This window comes from Mixophyes fleayi, chromosome 1 (genome assembly GCF_038048845.1).
Source record: "Mixophyes fleayi isolate aMixFle1 chromosome 1, aMixFle1.hap1, whole genome shotgun sequence".
In the NCBI taxonomy this organism is placed as follows: domain Eukaryota; kingdom Metazoa; phylum Chordata; class Amphibia; order Anura; family Limnodynastidae; genus Mixophyes; species Mixophyes fleayi.
In genome coordinates, this window is record NC_134402.1 from 201,632,670 (window position 1) to 201,647,518 (window position 14,849).

At 42.0% G+C, this 14,849-nt stretch overlaps 1 protein-coding gene across 1 annotated transcript in view; it reads left to right on the plus strand.

Annotated features, from left to right (window-relative positions):
* The first annotated feature begins 508 nt into the window (after window positions 1-508).
* Window positions 509-14,849, plus strand: part of LOC142148180 (phospholipid-transporting ATPase IK-like) — a 460,892-nt gene continuing 446,551 nt past the window's right edge. The window contains exon 1 of the mRNA XM_075204771.1: window positions 509-707. The gene's annotated coding sequence lies outside the window, so the exon portion shown is untranslated. The remainder of the gene's footprint in view (window positions 708-14,849) is intronic.

The following is a 14,849-nucleotide window of genomic DNA, read 5'->3' on the forward strand; positions in this document are numbered from 1 at the left end:
TGTGCAATCACCCTAGTATTAAGATTAAAAGTAATAGATATATGTTGTGCAGGTATATATGATGGGGTACATATGCTGGTTTAAGGAGTCAGTCTTGCTGGCTGTGCGTGGGTCACAGAGAATCTTTGCAAACTGTGGGTTAGCCTCTCAAGGGTAAAGGAGTCCACTTATTGAACAGGTGCCGAAAGGGCATTGTCCCGCTTGGAAAAATCAGGTTGGTGTGGCTGACCTCCCCTTTTTGAGGCAGTTAGGTAATTGGAGTGGCCATTTAATCTAAGTTTAAAGAATCAGGTATAACCAATGTGTGGAGGTGTAGCAGAATTGACACTGCACAGTTAAGTATCAATTCCGAATAACATATTGGCTATGGATTTTGTCTTGCATTTATGATTTAAAATTACTGCTGTGGTGGAAAACAGACTCACTAGGTATATTTTGGAAGATTAGGGGTTAAGTTTTCAACAGGGCGTCTCCAGTTTCTGTGCTGTCCTACTAAAATCTGACTTGAGAACAGTTGTATGATACATTTTAGTATATTAAAATAGTTGGACTGAAAACAAAACAGACTATTATTTTTAAGTACAGAAAGTGTGCAGTAATCACGCTTGTGATCTGGACTATCTTCCTCCTTTGAAGCACGGAACTTCTGATCAGCATTTCAAGTTCTGAGCTTTCCTGTGTGCTAAAACTGTTTATCATAATTCCTAGTAAGTGCATTTCTGTCATTGTAGGACACACTAGCCACTGAAAAATGTATTACCCTAAGCCAACACACTGTTTTTTTTGCATTTCATCATAGTTTTGTCTACTTTAGTGAGACTACACTTTTGTTTTAAAATTATAGTAGCTATCTACATATTGCCACTGTAGAATTCATTTACTAATTGTTTCTTTTATTAGTAGAAGTAGGGATTTTTGTTTTCTTTCTTCACTGTAGCACTTTAGCTATATAATCATACTGGGAGACATAAAGAGCTGCACTGCTGTCATCTGCCTAACTTGATATTACCGGTGATGCTGTATTGACTTGATGAGTGTACTGTAAAACAGGAGCCCATAGAGAATTGTGACTGCAATATCAGCTGTTATGTCTACAATTTACTAGTTTTGTGTGTTTGAGATTCTCAAAACTGATAAATTTATTGAGCATTAAAACATGCTTATTTGAAGGTTACAGCAGAGAAATAAATCACTGTTAAAGAACATACAGATTAATTGAACTTGATTATATATATGTGGAATACAGAACAGAGCTAGCAACTCATTGAGAGGCAAAGGGTAATGTTTTATCTGATATCTGTTGTATGTGATTGCAAAGGCAATGTACTGATAAAAAAGTTCAGAAGATATTACAATTTGCACTGCATACACTGAAAGGTTATACATACTGTGACTGGATCACTAATAAATAACTTTTGGTATAAATTTATTTAAAGGAAATAGCGCAGGGCGCTTACTTATATAATTGCACGTGCACTAACTTTTGATATTGTGTATATTGTGAGGTAGGAAATCGTTATTTCTATGACCAGGGTAGAAAATTTGTTTATTCTGTTTTAACCTTTCAAAAGCAAATACCTTATTTCTGATGTATACCTGATAAAATAAGTCTAAATTTTGAAAGCCTTTTGCATATCTTGGTACAAGAAAATGCTTTGTTGTAGCTGTCTTTGGGAATGCGTATCCTGATAGTCTAAAGAGAGGATTCGTGTTCATTGGATCTTTTGATATGTGAGGCCTTTTGAAGGCAGGAAGGGTTAATAAAGCAAGTAAACATCACTTGCTTCATAGACCTGCTTGAAAATATCTTCCATGCTGAAGATCCTGTGACCTACAGATTTGACCCAAACTCTAATCCGTTCTCTGGCTGATTCTGAGGATGGACCCAGCTCTCCAGTACCATCGCTCTGCCTGCTACCCATGCAGCCCTGGTCAGTTTGATAGGCCAGAGGGGATCCATCCACAGCAACCCTGATCCATAGTAAGAGGTCAGGAGTACCAGCCCAGGTACACCAGCAACGAGATACGTTAGCAGTGTCAGATACCCAGAAGGAACGGGGTTCTGAGTGCCATAAAAGGATCTCCGTGGTGGCAGCAGGCCCCTCCCACTGTGGCAGGAGGGGCGTATTTGGAATAACAAAAGGGGACGGTGGCAAAGCAAGCCCAGCTGATTCCCAGCAACAACAGACAGGGTGGCATAGGCGGTCCATCTTGTCACAGATTTCTGGTGGCAAGCGGTGGGATAACCACAGGCGGAATTTTGTGAACCAATCAGGAGAGCCGAGCTATTCAGGAGATGAATAACTACAGCCAGGAGAACGCACAGGATGTCTGATTACACCAACGTGTCCAGGACAGATTTCGAGACTCTGTGCAGTGCCAAGGGCATTGACATCAGCCATTCGCCAAACAGGGTGGAGATGAGAAAGGTGCTGAGGGAATGGCACTGACAGCATGGTACCACAGACGCCCAGACAGCAGAGATCCCTGCTCAACAGCCTGCAGAGACCTCTACCCAGCAGACTTCACCCGCCCAACCAGCCCCTCTGTCCTATGATGAGCGCAGGGCTGCTGGGCTAAAGATCCAGCTGGCGGCCTTAGGAGACAACGCATCTGCAGCTGAGTGGGCACAGGTCATAGAGGCATGGCGCCAAGAGGGAAGGGCACCAGCCATGCAGCCTAGGGGGGAGGCACCCCTTAGAGGATCAGGACTGTTATATTTATCTTGCCCTAAATTTGAGGACTGTGTTGGGAATATTGATGAGCACATGCAGGTATGTGAAATGACTTGCAGACTACACGCTGTACCCAGGGAGGAATGGGTTAAGTATCTGGTGCCCACACTGCAAGGACGTGCAGTTGAGGTCTACCGTGGGGTGCCCACAGAGGACTGTGCGGACTATGATATAGTAAAAAGAGCACTGCTTAAACGGTACATTATTACCCCAGAGACCTATCTTCTGAAGTTACTGGGACTTTACAAAGGACCTCCACGCCACTCACGAGGAGTTTGTCAACCTGTTGCGGGAGTCTGCCAGGAAGTGAGTGCGTGGGGCAGGAGCCAAGACTGTGGGTGAGGTAATAGAGTTGATGTGCCAAGAGCAGTATCACCGACGGTGGGCACCGGAGGTGACAGAATGGGTGCTGGACCGGAAGCCAGGCATCCTGGAAGCAGTCGAATGGCGGATCAGTATGTGGCAGTGAGGCCACACTGGCAGAAGTGCCAGGTTAACAGCCAACACCAAAGGACTGTACAAACAGGGGGACACCCCTCTACTACTCACCCCCAAAAGCAAGTGCCTAACCCTTCGGGTACCATTCGCCAGCCACCGCCCCATCCTGTCCCTGGGAGTTATCATAGACCACCAGAGTCCAGGCTGGAGAAGAAGTGCTACAGCTGCAGGAAAAAATGGTCATTTAAGGATGGACTGTCCCACAGCCCCAGCACGCCAGACTCGTGCCCCTAATCCGAGTCCTGGGGCCCAGCTAACTTGCTTAACTAGCGAAGGTGAGCCATTAGAGACTGTTTCCACCTCCCAGCCCAGTGGAATGTGGCGAGTCTGAAGGTGACTCAGCGGAGAGAGTCACCTGTGTGTTCAAAAGACCCCCCAAAAACATGTGGCGAAACCTGCAGCCGGTCCAAGTGCAATCTGCAGTGTGAAGGACTGAGAGACTCAGGGGCCTCAATTATTGTTGTGAGTCCCCATCTTATTGATCCTCCTGCTGTATTGCAGGATCGCACTGTCAAAGTTACTGTGGCAGATGGACTTGAGAACGAAGTACCTCTTACAAGGGTGTATCTGGCCTGGGGAGATGGCCAGGAGTTGCGAGATGTTGGCGTTATGGATGGCCTCCCAACTGATGTGATTTTGGGCATTAGAATTAATAGGGCAGGCTTGGTCTTCTAAATCAGCAGTCACATAATGTACAGTGTTATATAGGTTACACACAAAGAGGGAGCTCCATTGCTCCAATGCTAATTGTCATTGCTGAAATACAAATACTAGGGCTGGTAGGCTTTTCCAAAACCAACACCAAAACACACGAGGGCGGTTTTGCCAAAACCAAAATCAAAACCAGTTCACGGGGGTCAATGAGCATCTCTAGTTTTCACTATAAGAGCCAAGCTCAGCGATTCCTAGGTAAATCACTGGGAGACCTACCTAGCAATTGTTTATTCCCATGACAATGGGGAATAAATGCACGCTCCGGCGTTGGAACGCATTAACCGTAAGTGCAATGATACACTTCCTGTATAACAAGCTTTTTGGTTCCATATTTTTCTGAAAATTATGTTTTGCCTTGTTTTTAGATCCGATTTTGGCGCAAAGAATCAAGTCGTGTTCTGTAACTACTCAGAACCCAAAATCTCAGATATCTCGGATATCTCTGAATCCGAACTGTTCATCTCTGCCTCTCTCTCTCTTTGCCTCTCTCTGCCTCTCTCTCTCTCTCTTTCTATATATATGTGTATATATATATATATATATATATATATATATATATATATATATATATATAATATATAGTAAGAAAAACACTGGAATAGTGTGTATGGGACCCAGGTTTCTAGGCTGCTTGTTTACAAAACCAGAGGAAAATGTATGTCTGTGTTTAAAAGGCTTGTTAAGGGCATTTGGCCTTTGGTGAAAGTTGGTCCCATTTTGTGTATTTTTTTTTTAGTTTGACAGTCAGGAACAATTTGTTAGTGCCAGACAGGAAAGGTGTTTTTTTTTTCCTGCTTAATAAAACTGGCTGAGGCCAGTTGTACCCAAGGGTGGGGTACGACATATAGAGGCCGAGTACCCAGACAAGACTTACCCCGACATGAGGACTCCGAAGGGCCCCTTTACAAATCCTTCTACATTGTACATTGGTGCATACCTACATTACCCCCTTACTAACAGCGATAATCCCGTTGCCATAGTGAATAACTTCATCAAGTGGAGATGGCTTCTTACTTGATCGTGGTTGGCTGAAGTCGGTTTGAACAGTCGTCATTTTTTGATGGTCGGGAAGGAGCCCTTCAGAGTCCTCATGTCGGGGTAAGTCTTGTCTGGGTAGTCAGTATGCTTACTACCATCTGTACCCAAAACCTTGGACTTGTGTGATTTCTCGGCTGCTGTACACTACCATGTACTCCACGTGATGGCTCCTTTCCCCATAGCCCGGTTACAAAATGTATATACATTTTAATACATTGGTTATGGCTCCCATGTGTCCTGGATTTCCCAGAATACTCGCCTTTTTTCCACTCTAAGGGCCTGATTCATCAAGGCACGCATTCTGAGCACAAGCTGAAGCACAAGCTGAGCACAAGCTGAAGCACACATTTAAACTTTGCATACTCCCGAATTCATCAAAGCACGGATCTCAAGATGCATGTGCTGTGTGCTGTTGAAATCAAGTGTTCTACTACACAAGATGCTGCGGAATACTTATGTGGATTATAAATTTGCAAAAGCGCACACAGAAAAAAAATATTGAATTAATGTCACCTGTTAATAATATAGGCATTAATATTATAACAGTTGGATTCAGACGTGGCTGCATACGCTTGAGTTTGGCATACCTTTACTGTAAATTGACTAGGGCAAAATGCCCCTTCCCTGTGTTCACTCCCTGAAATGTTAAGCTGTAGTAAGTGTCCTTTGCATTCAAAGGTGTAGCGGGGAAGGCTGCATTAATGGATGTATCTACCGGTTCTGAACACGTGCAGAGTGATTTTGTGTATATACGCTCAAGATCGGCAGATAAGTGCCTTGATGAATTAGGCCCGAAATCTATAAATCTTGATGGCTAATTTTCCATTATTCAGGCTGCTGAAGTAACCACATTAAGACAATGTATTTGGAAAGGTTCTTAGAAATGTTTCACTTCATTTGGTATCTAAAATTATGTAGGGGGTTAATTTGTCTGTGCAAATTTCAGGTCACATTGGTCTAACAGTTTTGAATTCCAAAATTTTGGAGGCTGAATGAATTTTCAGAATATCCTAATTCAAGTTTCTGTGTCATTGTGGGAGGAATTTGTTGCCTGTATTTCTGTAAGCTAATAATAGAGATTTGTTTCCAATTGTACAGACACATTGTATCTGCTGTGTGAACGGTGACTACTGCTTTGCCACAGGATAATGTTACAGTACATATATTTATATTGTCTCTTTTTTGGCTTAGCTACCTAGCAGCGTTTACACTATGTATAATTAAAACCAGTTTTTCAACCAGTGATATTGTTAACTTCGAAAAAAACACTTGCTACGTACTAGTACCTACTTGTATACTGTATATTTTGCCAAAGGTAAAGCACATTCTACTTTTTAATGTTTTAATCTAGTTTGCTCTCTTTTCCATTGCATCTAAAGTGAGTGTGTTTGTGTATGGGGGAGGGGGGGGGGGGAGTACCAGAAGGAAGGAATGCACAGACAAGACTCTGGCTCACAGGGCATGTCATCATCTTACCAGATGCTTTTTTTTATCTTTTCACAAATTAATTGCCAAGTTGGAAGTAAGAACAGGATTCCCCCAAGGATTTAGGTGAGAAATAAAGTGGTGAACAAAGGTGTGTGGGGAAGTTTTTATTTTTCAAAGAGGACTTTTGTCACTTTGTGTGTGTTTATTTGAATGCATTATTTTACAAATGCCTTACAAGACCCAGTTGGCACTGGATTCCAGAGCATTTTGATGCTCGTAGTTCTACAAATGCTAACATAACTACACATTTTAATGACAGAGCTTGTTGTGTCCTGTAGTGTAACAACAGCAAAAAAAAAGTTTATTTAATCTTTTAAATTTTATTAAAACGATTTAACATGAATACCGGTGGTAGTCATTTCTTTGACTATTATAACGACAATACTTACCCCAAAATCCTCATCAGCATCCCCGGCTCTTGAAAAGCTGACTTCTACATTATCCAGCAGGTGTATACTTGCATTGCCCCCTAAAACACTTCTACATTGTCCAGCCGGAGCGTACTTGCCTAGCCTCCATAACTTCACCAATAATAGAGTCGCGCTCACAACTGACATCATTCTGTGTGCCGGACCGTGCGTGGGTGGAAATATTTGCAAGTCAGCTTTTTCAAGAGTCGGGAATGCCAAGATGTCGGGGATAACAGGTTCGTGATGAGGGTGTCGGGATAAGAAGTGTCGATGTGATGGTAGTCGCAATTTTGTCTCCAACCCGATACAGAGGAACAGATTGGTCATACTGAGAAACAAAATGTGAGACAATTTTGCAAACGGTTCATTAAATCAGCAATGATCTTATCCATGCCAGCAGGTGACTAGGGAGTGTCCATGTAGTGTTTAAAGCAGGTTCTTGAGACACACAGTAGCTTGACTGACTGGAGAGTCAGACCTGTTACCCTCCATCTCAGTGCCCTCCTGTATCAGTGATATCAGCTTTTACATCTTGCTTAACTCCGGTATAATTCCAAATTATGCTATATCAATCTTAATACACGTGTAAGAAAATACACTAGCTGAGCTGTCAACAGGGACTTGCAGCCTCTACACAGTGATTATTTATGAGTAAAAATACATGTGATCAGTGACGTCAATCAACCCCCAAAAACTTCCCACAGCAAAGGCTAGCAATAGAAATCTTAAATAAACAGTAAAAGAACAGCATACTATGATTTAATTAAAAAAAACAAACTTTGTTCAGTTCTGGTTCTGGTGCAGACAGGTAATGGATAGTTGAAGAAACGGATAAGAGTTGAGATGCGCGGTTCGGAGAAACCCCACAGTTCTGAATTTTAAGGTACTGTTTCTCAGGCCTTATTTGGATCTGAAATCGAGGCAAAACGTAATTTCCAGCAAAATGTCCCCTTTCACGAGTTTTGGATCAATATTTTCTATATATATGACCCTCCCTCCTGTTCTCAGCTGCCATTTTAGAAGTGATAGCATGTGGGTAGGACGTTTGCTGCAATTCTGTGATCAGAAAGTCACTTGTATAGGGTTGGACTGAGTAAAAGTGGCTATTTATAATAAAATAGCTGTGATTTTACTGCACAAATCTTAAGAGTTACTAACAGGTCAGTCTGCTGGAATTGTGTGCTCATAAATTGTAAAAAACAAAAATAACTAAAAAATTTTTTTTTTAAAGAACCAATTATCTACATTTGATTTATATTGTGGAGCAGTGTCAGTAGAATTGGTAACATTATCTCCTTTCCGTATCTCATTGGGCATTAACTTGGAGGGGTGGCATCTACAAGTATCTTCACCTTTAAGATGCTTTACTCCACTTATCAACCATGGATCAATCTACATTTCAGGAGCATCCCTGTACCAGTCGGTACCAATTAGTACCTTTTCAACCTCTACTATTTAAAAAGGGTCATGTGGGAAGAAAATCTAAGCTTGCTCAAAATTTAGACACTGAAAAAATTCTAAATTTTAAAAAAAAAAATTGTCAAAAATGAAAATAGGTAACATTCCATACACCACCAGCAATGGCAAGAAAAATTCTCAGACCATGCCCACTTTGTGTTAGCAAGGGTCCTGTTGCTCCTGTTACATGTACCAAATTGCCCATTGCAAAAGAGAGTGCCCAACACGGTCATGCATCTTCCTTAACTTCCCCATGCACCACCTTCTCGCTCTGAGTGTAGATCTGTCAACTACAGAACAGCCACATTAGTGCATGAAAAGAACACTGAGGGTGAGGAACATTTTGGACAGTCACAGAATCCTGAGAAAAGTCTAAGTGTATCCATGAGTGCTTGTCATGTACAGGAACTGCAGACCTCCTGGATACCATCTTGGATTTGGGTCTGCGCATGTGCAGACCTGTCCATTTATCTCTTTCTCTCCCCAGCTATGGGTTTAGGCTTAATGCCTTTCAAACTTTTTAAAACACCTAAAATCCTTCTTTGGTGCCAGACCTTTCAGTTTCTCTGCCTGTAAAAACGTGGTTCCCTTTGGCTCTCTTCATCCTGTACCTGCAGACCATTGCACCACCTGTGATCCAGCTCCATCATTTCCCAGCTTACCTGGACCTCATTTCACTCCTATGCCTGTAGACCAATGCACCACTGGTGATCCAGCTCTAAAGCTTCCAAGCTTACCTGATGAATGTATTGTACTTGAATAAGAAGGTTGTTGATGATGATGATGATGATGATGATTGTGTTGCAGTAAGGTTGCCACCAGTGGTACCTCATGCCCATGATAAGCCATTGTCATGACTGGACATAAAGCCCAAAAAAGAACTTTAACAAAGGGTTAACGCCAGAGAAATCAGAGATTTTTCCAGCCTTAAACAACCAATGCCTTCCAAGTTCCCAATCAACCTCTGTGGGGACACAAGTACTAGGCAATTTATCCCAAGATGGCTTTACATGCCATTAACATGGGATCACACTAGCACACTAGCCCCTGCAAAATGTATTACCCAAAGCCAACACACTGTCTATTTTGCTTTTCATCATATTATTTTTGTCTACTATAGTGAGACTAAACTTTGTTTTAAAATTCTATTAGCTATCTACATATTGCCACTGTAGAATTATTTTGCTAATTATTTCTTTTTTTTGTAGAAGTAGGGATTTTTGTATTCCTTCAGCATTACACTATACCTTAACAACGTTAATCTTAACACTTTACATTCTTAACTACAAATAAAGACACCGACAACTTTGTAGTGGCAAATAAAGTAAACTTATTATTTATTTATTATTTTATTTATTATTATTAATACCTATAAAAGGTTGGCGGCGAGAGCGATACAATCAACTAATAGTGAAACCGAACAGTGTATGACCCACAGCCATTAACCACTGGTCTCAGGCACCACAGTCCTTTACGATCGGCTGCTGCTAAATCTGGCGTCATTGTGACCACTCCCCTCTGGGCTCCCCAAGACGTACGCGCACAGTGCAGGTCAAGGGGTCCTTGCACAGAGGTACCAAGAGCCAGAGTGCTTCGAAAGGAGCATTGACGTGCGGCCAATCAGTGGTAGCACCGTATGAATTAGTCACTGATTGTAAAAGCTCTCCTGCCTGACAACTTTTCCAATTTCTCTCTTCTACCTAACACTAACTTAATACCAAAAGTGAGGGTGGGCGGGAAATCCCGTTGACTAGAGGAAGTTGAACTGTCTGGTCAGTGGTATATATCAAAAAACTCCTCCTACTCCTCCCCCTAACATCCGGGAACAGCAATCCTCCCACAATTAACCCTGTAATGCCCGTGCATGCTTCGTGAAAAGCAGCTGCTTTTATCTGCATTCCGCTTAAGGGCTTCATTTTTAATAAACTGCATACTGCTGATTCATTCAGCATTACACTATACCTTAACAACATTAATCTTAACACTTTACATTCTTAACTACAAATAAAGACACAGACAACTTTGTAGTGGCAAATAAAGTAAACTTTTTATTTATTTATTATTTTATTTATTATTATTAATACCTATAAAAGGGTGGCGGCGATACAATCAGCTAACAACTAATAGCGAAACCAAACAGTGTATGGCCCACAGGCACTAACCACTGGTCCCAGGCACCACAGTCCTTTACGATCGTCCGGTGCTAAATCTGGAGTCATCGTGACCACTCCCCTCTGGGCTCCTCAAGACGTACCCGCACAGTGCAGGTCAAGGGGTCCTCGCACAGAGGTAGCAAGAGCCAGGGTGCTTCGAAAGGAGCAGTGACGTGCGGCCAATCAGCGGTAGCACCGTATGAATTAGTCGCTGATTGTAAAAGCTCTCCTGCCCTGCTGGAGTCCTTTAATGTACACCTACCCCGCCACCCATAGACCTCACTAACCTACCTACTCTCCAAAAAAGTTGCTCTACAAAAATCCAATTACCTTCTTCGGAAAGGTGAACCCCATCATTTCTATACAGATGACCGAACTCTGATCTTATCAAGGGGTGATCTACCACTATCCCCCCTAGTTCCAAAATTATTTTCTTTGTTGCTCTATTCAACTCAGATACTATGGCTTTTATTTTGCAGAAAGCTATCTCTGCACGCCAGTTAATTTGGGGTATTATATTGGACCAGCACACCGATATTGAAGGCCATCGATTTTTAATGCTCCCCAGATCTTCCCTAATGGCAATAATTAAGTCTAATGACTTACCTATGCCCACATCATTACCCCCCAAATGTATAACCAACACATCTGGTGGGCCTGCTTTAGCAACTTCAGCAGCCATAAGTGGCATCAAACCTTGCCATCTCAAACCTCTTATACCAATCCACCAAATATCCACTGGCCTTCCAAAGGCTTCTCTATTGTTGGCAAATTTATATCTGGCCGCCCAGAACACAAATGAATGCCCAACAAACCATATTTTTATTCTCCGAGTTGAACCACCTGCAACACAGATAATAGGATCCATCACCAACAGGCTGGTCTCATACATCTTATACCGATAAACCTTGCTCCATCATTGATATTAGTATCTCAGCTTCATGTGATATAGCACAGTTAGTTGACTTCTAATTGACTTCTAAGTGACTTTTAAGTGACTTTTCATTGACTTTACATAATATTAAAAGAGAGAGTGTTAACCCAAATTAAGGTAAAAACTATAACCCCGGAGGCACAACACTATATAGGCCTTTTACAGAGGAAAAAATGGCAAAATCCCTTCATGCCCCTGTATAAAAACAACGGTGAGCGTAGGAGCCCAAGGTTAATATGGGAGGGGAATGATCTACTGCGTACAGACTATTGGTTTGGCCTGATATACGTTTTGTACACATCTGATTTCCAAAGACCTAAAGCTTTAATGACGCTGACTGAAGAGCCCTCCTCAGCAGCAGCTGTAGCTGCCCCAATCCTGAAGGAGTGCATGCCAAAGAGCGTAGGAGGAGTCTAAACCCTTGTGCACTAACGCACACTTAAATATGGCTGTGAACTGAAACTTCGATAGTGGGGACCTGTCAGCATGAATCAATTAGGGCTCAGCATCACGTGGTCTAATTCTCTTAAACTTATTGCACAAAGCCACGCGACAGATCTCACTATCCTCCTGAGCAGAGATGGAAATCCAATGACCACGAGCCGATTGATCTGTTTTGGATGTAAGGATTTGACAAGAAAGGATGTTAACATCCAAAAACATATGCCTGGCCGACAAAGCGTTCCCCAAGTTATGCTTAGATTGCGCCACTAACTCACTCACCCTGAATGCGCCAATGAAAGCAAGAGAAAGCAAGCGAAAAAGCTGAGCGAAAAAGCAGCACCTCGTAAGCATTATCAGCGATATATGCCAGCGCAGACATAAGTTTCCTTAAAATACTCTTATCAACAGGCCTTCTAACATCTTCCTTTCCTGGTTGAATCCGTGACCAACCCTTTAGGGCTTTAGATATTAAAAACCCTTTCGTGAAATCAGTCCACCCGTGGAGTTTGGCCATAAATTAAATGCCCGCCAGCATGGCCGCCATTAAAGTTTTCAAAATTCCCTCCTGATATTTATCCCAAAATTTATCCCAAATAAAATCCTGCATGTCAGCGGTCTGACCTGAATCGCATCGACCGCGCGACTGTAAGTATTGTCTCCATTGCAACCAAACAGCCCGATATGCTCTTCTGGTGGAAGGAGCCAGTGATGTCTCCGCCAGTCTTACAATACCTGTTCAACTACCTGCCAAACAAAAGGGGGACATGGCGTACCCATAATGTCAGCCTGCGGAGCCAATTCCCTAAAACGTCCCCACTGACCTTGAGATAAAGTGTCAGCCACCTCGTTCTCTGCACCAGGGACATGCCTCGCCCTGAATGTAATATCATATTCCAAACAGCGCAACACTAGATGTCTCATATATCGCTGGAATAGAGTATGCACTCTGTTTGTTAATGCACTACACTCAGGTTGTCACACCAGAATATCACTTGCTGCCCTTTTAACCGCGACGCCCAGAGTTCCACCGCCACTACAATGGGGAACAATTCCAGCACCAGCAATAAAGATGCTCACTGACCCCCGTTTTTTGGTTTTGGTTTTGGAACTGGATAACCGTCGTGTTTTGGTTTTGGTTTTGGATTTGCCAAACCGTCATTGCGTGTTTTGGTTTTGGTTTTGTTTGGTTTTGGTTTGCTATTTTCTTCAAAAATCAATGTTTTTGGTCATAAAAGAACCACATTTAGTGCTCCACCTGTTTCTTGGATAAGTAATGTAGTTGTAAAGCTAATAAATTATTAAAAAAAAAGTTTAATTCCTGGTAGGCCTTCATTAATTCGACACACAAACCAGATTGTCTTCCTCTCCATCTATGCATATTGGCAATGCAGCCATCGTCTTTGGATGTATATTACAACCTACACTTATAGTTAAATATGGAAAGAAATGGACAAAGGCAGTTTGATTTCTGTCTCTATAGGCCCCTCTCCACTTGTATAAAATTCCAAAAAATTCAGCCGTTATAGACTGTACAATATTAATTGAAATGGACAAAGGCAGTTTGGTTTCTGTCTCTCTAGGCCCCCATCCAGTTGTGGAAAATGCCAAAAAATTCAGCCGTTATAGACTGTACAATATTAATTGAAATGGACAAAGGCTGTTTGGTTTCTCTCTCTATAGGCCCCCCTCCACTTCTTGAAAATACAAACAAATTCAGCCGTTATAGACTGTGCAATATTAATAGAAAAGGACAAAGGCAGTTTGGTTTCTGTCTTTATAGGCCCCCCTCCAGTTGTAGAAAATGCCAAAAAATTCAGCCATTATAGACTGTACAATATTATTTGAAATGGATAATGTTAATTTGGTTTCTGTCCCTATAGGCCCCCCTCCACTTGTCGAAAATACAAAAAAATTCAGACGTTATAGACTGTACAATATTAATTGAAATGGAGAAAGGCAGTTTGGTTTCTGTCTCTCTAGGCCCCCCTCCACTGGTATAAAATACCAAAAATTCAGCCATTATAGACTGCACAATATTAATAGAAATGGACAAAGCCATTTTGGGGTCACTGTGTGTATGACACAATACCCTTAAGGATAAATTGCCCAAACAGCAGCCTTTCAAGACGGTATGTGATATGGAAATGCCCAAGTCCCTTTCCTCTTTGGGGGTAGATTGCACCCTACACCTAAATAGAAAGTTTTAAAAAGATGTTATCGTCATCATCTGGAGCTTCATTCTCACCCTCATCAGTGTATACGTCATCATCACAGACTATCAATTCATCGACGCTTGAATCCGCCATTAGAGAATAATCAGTGCTTGCATGTCTTGGATGGTGAAGGCCTTCCTCGTGGAAGATGTAGTTCATTTTTATAAACATCATTTTCTCAACATTTGTGGGAAGTAACCTTCTACGGCGATCACTGACTAAGTTCCCTGCTGTGCTGAACACTCGTTCAGAATACACACTGGAGGGTGGGCAGATTAAAGTATTGCAAAGCAAGTTTTTACATGGGTTTCCAAATGGCCTGCTTTTCTTCCCAGTAAGAAAGGGACTGTCTGACATTTCCATATCAATTACCTCTTGAAAATAATCCTCCACCATCCTTTGCATGTTAATACTCATATTGGATGGAGTTATGGGCAAGGTCACACATTTTTTAGAAAAATCCTTCAAACCAGCCCAGATGTTAAACTGTTATGGTCTGCCCTCTGCATCTTCCCTGCTTCTTTTTTGAAAATTCAATTTTTTACGAGCAGCAGCTGCTTGAGAAACTGAAGGAGGACACATTGTCAAGCCAAGGCCCAGTTCCGCGGACAGCTTGCTGACCACTAGCTCCTTGCAAAAGTTCACATCTCGTTCATTTTAAAGCAAAGACTCAATGTAGGTCTTAAACCTTGGATCAAGCACAGTGGCCAAAACATACTGATCCGAGCTCAAGATCTTAATAACTCGAGGATCATTGTGAAGCG